Consider the following 12,956-nt stretch of genomic DNA (forward strand, 5'->3'; position numbering starts at 1 on the left):
CCCTATATATGTGCTGGCCAAGAATAATTTGTGGTATCTAAAAACGGGAAATCGAAAATAAACAAACTAACTAGACCTAACCTAAAACTACTTATGCCAAACAACTTATTTACAAAGAATATTTATATATTGTAAAACAAATAATCATCACACTAATTGGTAATTATTGGAAACAATAATTAAATCATCAAAAATCAATAAATCAAAGGGGAATAACTTTAACCAAAAATATATTAATAAGCTGCCCGCTTCAAAAGTTGCAAAATGACCGTCTTCTTACATGTATATGTTGTCGTTCATGTAATTTTTGGTTTATTTCACTTACATTGTTATCTAGCAATACATATTTAACTATCTGATGATTCAAAATTGTTCAATATCCATTTATTATACATTGAATACCTTAAATGTAATTATAGCTCGAAATTTCTCATAATATGCATGGAAAAATACCTTCTTGTGTACAGTAACTGTTTATCTGGTAAGTGGTATTGGGTGCTAGTTTTAATGAAGGAGCCATCTTTTGTTCATGCCAGCCTCAGGAATTATCGATATAGAAGTGGACTAAATGAAAATGGCCGTTCAATCACTTTATCATCAAATAAATAGTTTTGAAATGTGCTACATGTCATTTGCTTACAGATTCTTTTAACACAATACAAGTTTTTGTGTCACATGCGTCCATATTGTTGGATCATTACAGAAAATCGATCTTTTCTGCATTGATAGCTTCCCTCAAAGTTCTTATAAACCCCTGAATAAAGCATTTCATTGCTTATAATCACATCTCCATAAACGTATCTTCAATAATCCTTTTGAAATTAATAGCAGTAGGTGTGTAACCATTGCTAACGTGTCCGTTGCAAAAGAGGAACCACCAATTTTTCTACATAATGATCATATGTACTGAGGTCTGTCCGAAGTTACTTATTGATTCCATCAATTTTGATGATTTTTAATTAAAATAAATATGCCTGTCAATGAAATATAATTTAAATCGATAAAAAAGACAAAAGATCAAATCCATTTTTCCTTTGATACATCATCTGTTTTTTACTCGGAAGATTTCAGAGGAAGTTCCCCAACAAAGACAAATCTCGTACGAAGATTCAAATTGGGAAATGTTTTCATCCTTTCTCCATTCGGAACAACTCGGGACACCTTTCACAATGTTTCGACGTAATCATCCGGGATACTTTCATGTCTTTTTGCAATGCAAAATGCTCGAAGACCTTTTATTTTTACTGTTATTAAACCTAACGCGGTAGAACGGACGTTTTAAAACAGGTAATCTGGACTTTTTATCATTTTAGTCAATGGATGTAGTTTGGGCACAAAGGTATTAATAATTATTGAGAAATTGAACAAAAAGTGGTGAAAACAGAAAGTTGGGACAGAGTATACAACTGTTTAGATGTCTAACGTCAGTCCCCGCATTGTTACAACGCAGTTTGAAAAATTACGCACTTTGAAAAATTTTTCAAAGTGCGTTAAATTTGGGACCATCTTAACCCACTTTTGAAAAAAAAAAATTTCAACGTGCGTAAATATCGACGATATCAACGCACTTTGAAAAATAAATTGTCGATTTCTTGAAGTTTCAGATAAAATTGGTAGTAAAATTAATTCTTGTTATAACGTCAAAGTCATACATGAATTCATCCATATATACTAATATTTGTCTATATAATTAGAAAAATGTTGTATCATTACTTAAACTGTGTGCAAATAATAAATTGTCTCGCCTAAATATTACAGTAATGGGACTATATAATCAAAGTACTGAAAGTACTGACGAGAGTTTATTTTTTCATTAACGAGTTTATACTTTCTGGCCCCGCCGTCACCAACTTTCCTCAAGTCAATACTCAGCCTCAAATCTGAGGTTTGACCTCAAATTTATGCACTTTTCTTTAAAGGGTTTTAGTTTTTGAATGAGTTGAGGGATTTGAAAATTTTGGTGACGGTGGAGCCTGGCCAGGGTTGGCAAAAAAGCGGGAAATACTCATATTTCCCGGGACGGTGGGAAATACTAGTAATTCCCGGGAATAACTGGTATTTCCCGAGAAATACTGGGAAATAAAGTACAACTACATATTATAGTACTTCATACTTAGACGTCTTAATCAAATCTGTAGGGATGTAGACAATAGTACACCTTGTCAGCTATATGACATTTTACAATGTTCTTTGATTTTAACAAGTTTTGACTGGTCAGTAATGCATTAATTATCCTCTTATGAATACTCAAAACATGGTTCATTCATACACCATTGTTATTTTAATTGTTTTTAAGACTTTAGTCAGGTATAAGTGCATCTGTACAGTTATCATAAACATAATATCATAAGTTCAATTTTCTGGTTATATGGTAAATGTGAAAATGGGGCAAGAAAAATTGTGAAAAATAAAGTGTGACTGTGTCACTACCAGGCACGTAGCATCGTTTTTGAAAGTGGGGTGCCATACCCATCCCAAAAATCTTGAAAAGCAAAAAAAAAAAAAAAAGAAAAAAAACCCCCGAAATTTAAAGTTTCCAAAAATCGCCAAAATCCTAATCCGGGGTGGGGGTAGTAGGTAGACTAAACTATACTTCCAAAACATTAAAATTCTTCCTTACCAAAATTTTTTTCCCTCCAAATCAGGAAATTCCTAATCCGTAGTGGGGGGGGGGGGGGGGGGGGATAAAGGTAACTTCAATTTGACTCCTCATTTCCTTATTTTCATATCAATTTTTACTTACTTCCAAAAAAGTGGGGGGGGGGCAACTCCATTATAATTCATTTTTTTATATGTAAATTTTAAAAAATTTGTTGCTGCGAGAAAAAGTGGGGGGGGGGGGGGGCTGCATTAATTCCCTTCAAAGAATTGTTTCATAAATCCATACATTTGTATCTGATCTCTTATAAATTGGCAAACACAATTCATCAGGCCTCTGGAAGAGACTGAATCCAGTGGTAGGAGTAATGTTCTATGTAGGAAGCTCATCCAATATGGATCAGCGCATGAGAAACGTTCTTGTAAATACCATCTGACGCTATTATCTCCCTTGCTGAAAGAATGGATCGCCGTGTCGCTTCATTTTTTCGAAGTGCGTTAAGTGCCACATGATGTAAAAAAATGTTGGTCTACACTCAAAACGCACTTTGAAAAATTATTTCAAAGTGCGTTGATTTGGACCAAATTTTAACGCACTTTGAAAAAATTTTCAAAGTGCATTAATTAATTTTGTCTATTTAACGCACTTTGAAAAATTTTTTAAAAGTGCGTTGCCACACCACAGAACGTGCTTCAATGTAGAAAAGTTTCGATTGAATACGAAAAAATCGCGCTTAGTCAACCCCAAAAGTGTAAAATAAGACATCATGTAAAAATGTGCACATTAATTTTACAGGTATTTGAATAAGCTTTGTCACTTACTAAACTAAACACTGCTACAATTCAGGGTTAGCAATCGATTGCAGAATAGCTAACGGTTAATATAAGTAAGGCTGGCAGCATGATAGAAATAATTTGCTCTTTAGTAAAAATCAAATATTAATAGAAATTGGAGAGAAAATACTCTGTAGATATAAACAATAGCAAGATATCCATTTTAAAAAATGAATGTCAACATTGCAAGTGTTTTAGGTTATGAACTACAATGCTCCTCATTATCACATTTTCTAGGAAGATTACTCATAGTCGCACGGATTAGTCGACAGGAGCGTTTTTTAAATAGTGTGATTTAAAAAAAACCCAAAAACAGAGCAAGTAAATACTTTTACTGTAAAATCGGTTGCAGAAGATTAGCCTTACTTGTTGTTTATCTAAAAAACCATAAATATTTATTGAACTTCTTTTAGTAAGGTACATAAAGGTTTTTTTAATTCAACACTGATTTTTAAAAAAATCCTATCAAAATTTAAGTCTTGTTATCAAGACATAATCTTGTTGATATTAAGAGTATTCCATATAAAAATAATAACTATCATCACTTTAAAATCAGCTCATCTCATAATAGCTTAATTTTTATCTCTCTCGTTAGATCGACATTCTTCCTCAGACCACATGCAAACAGATATCTAGATGTAAAAAACCATGCCTAGATGAATACAAACCCCTTTCCAATTTTTTGCTAAATGGAAAATTCCGTAGTTTATCTTAAGAAACAGCGTTTGTTGTTTTGTGTCTTCAAAATCAATAGTTATAATATTCAGCCTTTTTAACGACAGATTTTAATATCCTGACAATGTCCTTTGGAATAAAACTGTACTTTTAATCAGACAACAGAAGCGATATGTGCACAGACAAACCAGGACTGGATCTATAGTATATATTATACTAAAATTTTAACATTTAAATATCCTCCACAGTTTATATGGTTGGTTGAAAATTCACGAAGTAAAGCTTTTCGAATTTTTACTCAACCATTTGCCTCCTTGGCTATGTTTTGTACAGAAATAGAGGAATAGTTCTAATTAAACCCAAGGAAATGAAACAAAAAAACCCAGTAGAATCGAACAATATCCATATAACAAATAAGTGATTACCCATCCAAATCTAAGAACGGTTTCAAACCATTCCTGATAGTTACCCATTTTATAAAAAACAAAAGCATAAGAACAGCATAATTAAAGAGACTTAGACACGATTTGAGCTCAAAATTAAAACCAAAATTTTATTTTTCCATTTTAAATGTTTCGAATAATAAATATCGGTATCTTTAACGCCTTTTAAAATTTTTAAAGTCAAACATTGTCATATACTTCTTGACGATCTTTAACAGATATAAACATACCTGTCAAATAAGTGCAATTGAAATTGGTGGAAGGGGAGAAATCGAAGATTTCCTCATGGAAATATTGTCCGTTTTCAATGAAATACTCCGATGGGTTAAGTCTTATTGCTCATTTTTCCATACAAGAAGGTAACAGTACTAAAGGGGCGTGGTTCGTCAAAAATTAATCTTAATTTTTTTATGTTTACAATGCTTCAATAGAGATTCTCTAGTAGGCAACCAAAATGTGTCAATCGTTGAATTACAAGTAAGATACATAATTCATTACACACTTCTCTGTTATGTAAACAAAGCTCGTGTCATGTTTTGTTTACAATTTGAATATTCCATGTTTAGTCCTAAATGGATCTAAAAAACCCACAAGCAATTGTTTATCTAAACGAATTAGCAGATAGGAAAATCAGATAAAAAAGAACTTTTATTGGTATATTGAACAAATGTTAACAAAAACAAGACACGAACCTCGTTTACAAAACAATTTTTTTTAAACCTTTAGTTGAATTTTGTATCTAGCTTATAACTTTACGGCCGACACTCTAATTTTGAGAAATGCATTACTATAGCATTGTAAATAATAAAAATTGGAAAAAAAACATTTGACAAAAACCGTGACCATGTCCCTTTAATAACAGTCAAGAACTCTTCTTTCATAAGCATTTTGAGACACCTGGTACATTAAGCCCCTGTCACACTGTCACGATTTTGAGCTACGATAGTGTACACATTCAATAATCGCACTTATTAGGGGTTCATCGTAGAGATAGTCGTGGGTTCTCTACCGTCATCTCAGCAATTCGCATGCGATTGTTTCTCGAGTCTTCCCCGTGTCTCCTACAAGTGAATGAGAATGTAGTTCGATTTGAAGCAAATACAATGCGAAGACAGGCGATTAGGGGCGAGTGCAATACGACAACCTTGCGAGTTATCTACGAGTTATTACGAAAATAGGAGACTAGTAAGTGTTTCGCAATAGTATTCTTTTTTTAATAAGTATATCTTTTAGTAATTATGTACGTTTATTAAAGAATCTTTTCTTTTGAAATTTTACATATACTTGTAATTCTTCATTCTAAATAATGAATTTTGTTCTTCATTGATAATTCTATTCAGGAAATGAATCAAACATTACTGCTGTCACTTTCATGATTATTTAAACAATTCATGAACTAAAACAATATCACGATCTTCTAGTTCGTTTATAAATATAGTAATAAACGTCCGTCAGCATATAATGAAAACAATTTTACTCACAATTGCAAACATTGTCACAATACGTATTTTGTTGGTAATCTTAACTCACAAATTTACTTCTACCTGTCCGCGTTTTCATATATCTTTTGTAATATTTATGAATATTACTCTGATTGCAGTATTCATCTTATGTTTGAAATTAAAACATATTTCCAGGTACTAATTATTTTATGCAAAAATGCAATCATTAATTTGTTTAATAATCACTAAAGAAATTAACACTCTAGATACATAATCGTAAAAACTCGTATTTATTCGTGTAATATCGTGTATCAATCGTACATTTTCTACTCATTTGTATGAGTATCGTATAAAATCGTCTTTCATCCTACCTGTTCGTAGGAAGATCTCAAAGCGTTCGTTACTTTATCGCCGAAATTTGTACATGAATCACCACAACTCGTCCTGTCATCGCACAAACATCGTACATTGTCGAGCAGACACCGTAGTCGAGTCGTACTAGATTCGAAAAAATCACCGTCTGTAGAATTATCGCATTACTGACCTGACGAATAATGATGATTTTTAACTTTAAGTAATTCGTAGGCAATCGTGTATAAATCGTGACAGTGTGACAGGGGCTTTAGCAAGGTCTGTACCATGTCTTAAGATATCTATGCAGCATATTTGGACGATTTTTATTAAAAATACCCTTTTCCACTGAGAATAGAAACAAAAATTGAATAATATAAGGAAAAAATCCAAGTTATCTTCATTGGGAATAATTATTTTTCACTCCGTAAGAAACAGATTTCTTACGGATATTTATAATGGGAAAACCTGACATCTTTAACATCCGGAAGTTACTCGGAATCCCTCGATCTTAAGAATATTTATTGCAATAAAACTCTGCAATTTTTCCGCAGATTGAACATGAAATATTAGTTGTTTTCAAAGTAATTTGATTTTTATCTCTTATTAAAAAACAGAAGGTAAATGCACCGTAAAAAACCCCCACAAGTTTTAAGAAAATTTAACAATAGAAAAAAAAGAAAGCAGATAGTCATATCTTCACTATATTTTGGATATTTTAAAATAAAAAAAATAATAAAAACACACAGCGATCGAAATTCAACACTAACATTACGATTAAATGAATCAATTGAAATAATCAACGTGAATCGGTGAATGAGATCAATCTCTGAGTTTATCCTATTGAGAATTTAATTTAGACAGGCGATGTCAAAAAATGCAATAAAGCTAGCCTCCCTTGTTAGGCGTAAGATATAAATCTTTTTCTAAAAAAAAGATAGTTGAGATGTATACCGTTGCATGCAGACATTTTTGTACATACAGTACATAGGATAGTCTGTTTGGTTTGATTGAGCAGTCATTGCTCTTTGCTTTCGTTTGTGATTCGGCGTTAAATTTCCTTCGTGAATGTCGTTTTTTTCTCTCGGATTTTCCCGTATAATAGAATCAAGCCAAACTGACCAATGATAAATTATCTTTGTTTGTGCTTCAACGCAATACTTTCCCGCTTGAAAGTCGTTTTTTTTTTGTTTATAACAATCAGGCTTCTTCGTCAAAAAAGGACAACTTTTTTTATTAGCTAGTTTGGTGGTATTTATAGTAGGTTTTACCAGTTGATTTCTACAATCTCGGTGTTATATGACCTACGGGTTTCTTTGATTTTAATGTTCAGGCTAGACAGTAAATGAAGAAACTTTGGAATTCAGATCATATCTATTTTTATGATAAAGCGAAACTGTCACCTTGCAGTCTATTTACAATATAGTTTTCACAGAATGTCTGACCGTAAAATCGAGCTTGTTATTCCAGAAATGTAGACCAACGTAGTTGCAGGCGCTCGATAGTGGTAACAAAAAAAGGCAGCACCAAAAAAATGGCCAAAATAAAATTTACTGCAGAAAAAAAATCTTAATTGTTCGGATGAATTAGTTATTTGTTCGGACGAATTGAGATTTGTTCGGACAAATTAGGATTTATTCGTCTGAACAAATTATTTGTTGAATTAGCTAATTCGTCCGAACAAATAAGATTTTTTTTTCCGCCTGGCTCTTCCATGCGGCCCGTCCACGCTGCCTTACAAATTCATTCACACCCATTAACAAGACGTCGAATATTAAGTACACGGTTCAGCGAAAAAAATTAATATATCTGTAGATATGATGAATGATATGTTGAGTGATTGTGCAAGCTACAGTTTATTATTTTTTACTTAGTTCGTCTAGTATATTGGTGGCGTGTGTTGGTTTGATTGAATGGAAACTTTTTGCTTTCGGTGAATATCACCTTGATTCCAAACAAATACACCTTGTGCAATATGGATTTTTCTGATACTCATTAAATGATGCCACACCCAAAGATTCTGAATTAATATCGTGTGACGTCATCAGTACCACGGAAACGATAGCAGTAAAATCATTGTGAACACAGGGTGGAAATATTTCAGTGATATTTACAAGTTTACCTGTTACATTTTACTCGTTTAGGTTAAGTTTTTCCCTCTCGTTACAATAAGCTACGTTTCTGTATATGAATATATATTTACAGCACATATAATAATATGGAAAGTTTTAAGTGTATTGTCTATGAAGAAAAATAATTTCTTAAAAATTTTGACAGACCAGATGGCTAATTTGTTGTTTATTCAGTCTCCTTAAGGTACCTCACAACACCTACACTTATAGTTTTTAAAACACTACGTCACAAGATGGCGATTTAAATGTTTTGTTAAACTGTTTATAAAAGTATGGGCTTCTGAACCGCAGATCATGAGTTCGAATCTGTCAAAATTTTTAAGAAATTATTTTTTAAGCAATAAATTCATATGTTTTACGGTGTAACCGTTTGGAGGGCGAAGCCAATATAAATGGGGCTAGATCAGTAGATGCCCTTTCATCGTCTCTGGCATGTCATTTCATAAATTGTTTTGTTTGAACTCTAATCTTATTGCTTGTTAAATTTGTTCAAGCCCGGTCCTGATATGCTATAGAGTAAAGTCTGCCCCAGGTTACTGTTTCCATCACATTTTGACAATGTTATAGAAACGTACACGGCTAAAAGAAATACAATTGAATTCCTTCATTAAAACATGATCTTTTTTTCACTCAGAGATTTTCACAGGAAAGAAAAACAGATTTCTTATGGAGATTTATCTTTTTTCCTTTCGGAAGTCTCTTGGAACACCTCACACAATTTTCAAATGCTATCATCCAGATCTTATTTTATATCATTTGCAATACAAACCATAGATTTGTATTTAACAGCCGCTTTTTCAGCCAAACAAGAGAGAGAGAGAGAAATAGAGAGAGAGAGAGAGAGAGAGAGAGAGAGAGAGAGAGAGAGAGAGAGAGAGAGAGAGAGAGAGAGAGAGAGAGAGAGAGAGAAATTCAAATACAAAAACCTGTAAACAAATTTTCATCCTAGTATGAAAATAAATATTGTTTGAACCCTGAAATATTTCATCTTCGTAAGCCAAGGGTTTCTGATCTGCGCCGCTCCTGGAGATCACAAACCATTGGCTAGCAAAGGTAGGGATATTTATGAATAACTAATAATGAAGCAAAAATCTTGGGACAGTTAAAAATTATTTTGATTCTGTCAATATACATGTGTATTATTTTGATGTCTTATTGTCTAGTCTGAAGTAATTTATACATATATTGGATGAATAATAATGTAGTATCTACATCGCAGATCTCTAGATAATATTTCTCAGCATAAAATAATCAATCTAATCAAATTCACAAAAATGCACCTGCTCGTTCGGAAAATTTTAATTCCAACAACAAATTTTTCAGGAATCGACAACAAACCACAGGACGGCAAACCTACATGTAACTTGTTACATAAATTATGGGATATTGGCAGCACTCCAATCAATACATCTAACTTCGATTCTTTACTGGTAAATTACCCAAACAAAGAAATAGCAACAGTTCTATCAAATGGGTTTAAAAATGGGTTTTCACTTCAATATACAGGCATTAGAAAAAAGGTTGAATTTAAAAACATGATATCTGCAGAGGAACATGCTGTTGAGTTACATGAAAAAATAAATAAAGAAATAAAATTGGGTAGAATTTTAGGCCCCTTTCCCTGTCCACCTATTTCAAATTTGTGGTGTAATCCTATTGGTATCCTCCCCAAAAAGCAAGGAGGGTGGCGTATGATTTCTAATTTATCACACCCAGTGGGTAATAGTATCAATGATCACATTGATCAGCAATATTGTTCAGTGTCGTACTCTACATTTGATCAAGCCTTGTCACTGATTCAGAAGATGGGGGAGGGTGCATTAATGGCCAAAATGGACATTTCAAGTGCTTTTAGATTGTTGCCAGTCGACTGTCCTGAAGATTTCTGCTTGCTAGGTTTCAAGTTTTTAAATTCATATTATGTGGACAAATGCTTGCCAATGGGTTGCTCAATTTCATGTTCATTATTTGAGATGTTCTCTTCCTTCCTTCACTGGGAGCTGCAGCAAAGGTCAAATTCAAGGGGGATCATTCATTATTTAGATGATTTTTTATTTATAGGTAGAGCAAACACAGCTGATTGTGAGATGTTAATGGCTCATATGATAAAGTTATCTGAAATTTTAGGGATCCCATTAGCTCCAGAAAAAACAGAAGGTCCATGTACATCTATTTGTTTCTTAGGATTAGGCATTGACACAGTTTCAAGAACTATTTTCATTCCAAAAAATAAAGTTACTGAACTTTTGGAAAAAATTAATGATGCTTTAAGTTGTAAAAAGGTCACCGTTAAAAAATTAGTCATTAGCAGGGTCACTAGCATTTGTGGTTAAAGCTTTGCCCTCAGGAAGAGCATTTTGTCATCGTGTATATGCGGCTTTAGCAGGAGGTAAAAAATCTTTCCATTTCATAAGAATTTCAAAAGAAATCAGATTGGATTTAGAAATGTGGGTAGAATTTCTTACAAAGTTTAATGGATTAACCCCTTTTCCATCTTTGACATGGCAAGATGATGAGACACTCAAATTTTATACAGATAGCTCAGGTTCAAAAGGTTGTGGGGTTATATTTGGCAGTCAGTGGTGTTATTTGGCTTGGCCTTCACATTGGTTTTATGAGACAACAAAAGATATTACTTTTCTTGAACTTGTGCCTATTGTTTTGGGAGTTTTTATTTGGGCAGAACAACTCTATGCAAAAAAGTTATTGTTGCATATTGACAATCTCTCATTAGTTCATATTATTAATCAAAAGTCTTCAAAAAATAACAGGGTCATGGTTTTGATTCGAGCGTTGGTATTGTATACCCTTAGTTATAATATCCAGGTTAGAGCTATACATGTTCCGGGAAAAAATAACAATATAGCAGATGCTATTTCTCGCTTTCAGTGGTCAAGATTCCGACAGTTGGCTCCTACAGCAGACAATTTTCCATGTCAAATTCCAGCTCCATTTTGGGAGATTATTCATCAACTATAGATCAACTGTTAGAAGCCAGTATATCTGAAAACTCAAGTAAAGTTTATAAACAAGGCATCCAAGCATTTTTTAATTTCAGAGTTCAAGCTTCCTTTGAGCATTTGTGGCCACCACCTATAGATCATATAGTAATGTTTATAGCTTATATGAAGGAATCTGGATTTGCATTTTCAACAGCAAAATCTTATACGGCTGGTTTGAGTTTTGTTGTAAATTTACATGGTTGGCAGAATGCTACAGAATCCTTTTTGGTCAAAAAGTTGTTAGCAGGATTTAAAAGGTCATGCAGAACTCAGGACATTAGACAACCAATTACATTGTCTTTATTAACACAAATTACCAGTATCATTCCCAATTTAACTATTTCTTCCTATGAAGCACATTTATTTCAGTCAGCATTTCTCATTGCATTTTTTGCTTTATTGAGAGTAAGTGAACTAGTGGCATTGGAAAGAAATCATGTTCAAATGTTGGAGGATGAATTTATAGTTTTTGTGGGTTGCTCAAAAACAGATCAATTTGGTAATTTAATGGTTCATCCATTAGAATACCCAAAACACCAGATTCTTTTTTGATGTTTCAAATTTTTCAAAAATTTCAAAGTCATAGGCAATGCATTCAAGCAACACATCTATTTGCCCACTGCAATACTAAACCATTGACTCAATATCAATTTTCATCCATGCTGTATAAATCCTTAAAATTCCTAGAGGTACCTACAAATTCATTCAAGTCGCACTCATTTAGGATTGGAGGTGCAACTTACCTGTACTTAAAAGGGGTTTCTGAAATACAAATCAAGCACATGGGTAGATGGAGTTCCTCAGCTTTCAAATCCTACATAAGACCATGTTAATAGTATTTTTAGTTTTATGCTGTGAAATCATACATAAATTTCAGATTCAGTTTGGATCATTGGCTCATCTATTATTCATTGGGCACAGAAATATGCAGAGACCACAAATCAGTTAAACCTTGGATTAAACCACTTTACCATTAATTGGAATGGTAGAAGGGGAATGGTTTGGGAGTACTTGTATACAACTGTGTCAAGTATGTTAATAGCTAATAAACAACCAACTATTTTGATAATTCACTGCGGGGGTAATAATATTGGGGACCCTCAAAATACCCTTAAAGGTATTCAAAAATTCATGAAACTAACTTTATCTCAAATAGCAGACCTCTTGCCAAACACTCTCATTGTATGGTCACATATATTACCTAGAAGTAATTGGAGGCAGTCTTTATCAACCATTGAAGGTGAAAACTCTAGGCGTAGAATAAATAGTGCCATTGCAACATTTGTTTTGAAAAAGCTTAATGGTGCATCTATCAAATATCCAGATATCCAGATAACTCAAAAGCGATTATTTAGATTAGATGGTGTGCATTTGTCAGATCTGGGTAACAATATATACATATATTCCCTGAAAAATGCTATTGTGCAGTTTGTGACATCTTCCTCTCGCACCTATCCTTAAAATATACTAGCTGATATA

At 33.0% G+C, this 12,956-nt stretch overlaps 1 protein-coding gene and 1 long non-coding RNA gene across 4 annotated transcripts in view; one reads left to right on the plus strand and one right to left on the minus strand.

Annotated features, from left to right (window-relative positions):
- LOC105329068 (short transient receptor potential channel 7) overlaps positions 1–12,956 on the minus strand; it is a 90,495-nt gene that overhangs the window by 54,265 nt on the left and 23,274 nt on the right. The gene's annotated exons all lie outside the window — the stretch shown is intronic.
- On the plus strand, positions 10,799–12,756 carry LOC136273989 (uncharacterized). The gene is made up of 2 exons (XR_010712231.1): positions 10,799–12,507; positions 12,634–12,756. It is a non-coding gene; the product is annotated as an uncharacterized lncRNA (long non-coding RNA).

Source organism: Magallana gigas, chromosome 3, assembly GCF_963853765.1.
Source record: "Magallana gigas chromosome 3, xbMagGiga1.1, whole genome shotgun sequence".
NCBI classification, from domain to species: Eukaryota; Metazoa; Mollusca; class Bivalvia; order Ostreida; family Ostreidae; genus Magallana; species Magallana gigas.